This window comes from Manis pentadactyla, chromosome 13 (genome assembly GCF_030020395.1).
Source record: "Manis pentadactyla isolate mManPen7 chromosome 13, mManPen7.hap1, whole genome shotgun sequence".
Lineage (NCBI taxonomy): Eukaryota > Metazoa > Chordata > Mammalia > Pholidota > Manidae > Manis > Manis pentadactyla.
In genome coordinates, this window is record NC_080031.1 from 28,749,184 (window position 1) to 28,751,077 (window position 1,894).

General features: G+C 41.1%; 1 pseudogene; it reads right to left on the bottom strand.

Annotated features, from left to right (window-relative positions):
- Positions 1-476: 476 nt before the first annotated feature.
- On the bottom strand, positions 477-1,569 carry LOC118921094 (olfactory receptor 4S2-like; annotated as a pseudogene).
- Positions 1,570-1,894: the final 325 nt, after the last annotated feature.

Here is a 1,894-nt window from a genome sequence, read left to right on the forward strand (position 1 = left end):
GGATGAGAACAGGTCTTTTGTTTTTTTAAGCCTGTAATTTTTCTCTTTCACATCCTGCACTCACCTCCTTGCCATTCCAACCTACTGGGCTCAGTTTTCACTGTGTTTTAGGAGACTGACATCAGAATGCTTTAGCTCCGAGAGCTGTTATATTCCCTGAATGGTTTTTCTGTTCACACAACATATATGTATTGAATGCAACTATGATCATGCTGAATTTCTGAGTTTATTAGGCTTTTCTGTCCTAGATATTTCAGAAAACTTTCTGAATGTGAAACATCAGAACCAATATAATCAATTATTATTATATGTTTTAAAATAAATAATTGTAATTAGATAAATAATATCTTCCTTCTGTAGAATATGTTATTCTTTTGTGTGTTCCTCCAAGGAAACCCTGTACAATTGCTATTACTCTTTTCATTGTACAGATGGGGACATTTAAGAGCATCCAGCTTAAATTGTTACTTTTACAACTATTTTCTGTTAGCCTCCCAGAAATCCTTCCTGTCCCACAGTTTCTTCATTGCATTCTTTACTTCTGCATTTCTCAGTGTATAAATCAGGGGATTTAACATGGGGGTGATAATTGTGTAAAATACAGCCACCATCTTATCTTCTTTAAAGGTAGTATCAGGGCACATATACATGAAAGTACAGGGACCAAAGAAGATGATGACCACAGCGACGTGGGAGCCGCAGGTGGAGAGAGCTTTGTGCCTGCCTTCTGCTGACTGCTTTCTCAGGGACACCAGGATGATGGTGTAGGAGATCAGCAGGATAACAAAGCTCCCCAGGGCGATGGCACCACTGTTAGCTGTCACAACAGCACCCACAAGGTATGTGTCTGCGCAGGCAAGTTTTAGCAGAGGGTGCACGTCACAAAAGTAGTGATCGATCTCTCTGGGTCCACAGAAGGGCAGCTGGACTACCAGAGCCACCTGGACAGCGGAGTGTAGGAACCCACCTGCCCAGATCCCCAGCAACATCTTAGTGATCATCTGTCACGGTCCATGATGGCCATGTAGTGCAGGGGTTTACAGATAGCCACATAATGATCATAGGTCATTACAGTAAGGCCCAAAGAAATGGGCCCCAAAGAGTTGCAACATGCACCCCACATAGGAGATAGTTTTTCTCTTGGCTAATAGGTCAACAGTCATCTTAGGAGCTGTGACTGAAGAATAACAAAAATCCACAAAAGACAAGTAGCTGAAAGGAAATATATCGGAGACTTGTGAAGGTCACCCACATACACTGTCAGAATGATGAAGAGGTTTCCCAGGAGAATGATTGTGTAGAAGAAAGAAAACACCACAAACCCAACTTCTTTAGCCACCGGGTTCTGAGAAAGACCCAAGATGAATTCAGTTACATTGTTTATTTTTTCCAGCAGCCCAAGGTTCCAGGAGACGATTAGATCATCTGAAAGTAAAACATAACAAAGACCAACAACATTTACTTCTAACTCAAAATATGTGCATGCCCACAATAGCTGAAAATGGAAGCTGGGTGCTTACAGACGCTTGGCATGCATAGTTGAAGATATTGACGTGCACATGTCCCCATCATCCCCTCAGCGTCATAGTCCGTTTGTTCAGTTGAGATAAGGAAACAAAGACCAGAGAGAGAAAGCAAACTGTATGTCACACATTAAACAGGAGTCTCACTTTCCTCACCTTTTACTGAGGTTTTCTCTTCTGTTTGTTCTAAAATTTACTAGTTCTTGTTCTGTATAAGGCATTCTGCCCAATTTTGAAAGAACTTCTGTGTTTGGGAACATGGTAACAATTAATTATCTTTTAGGAGAAGTTTGTCTTATCTTTGACACAGAAGTGTAAATGTGCCCACATTTTCCCTTCTGAATATACCCTGAGTGTTCAAGCTCTTAGTG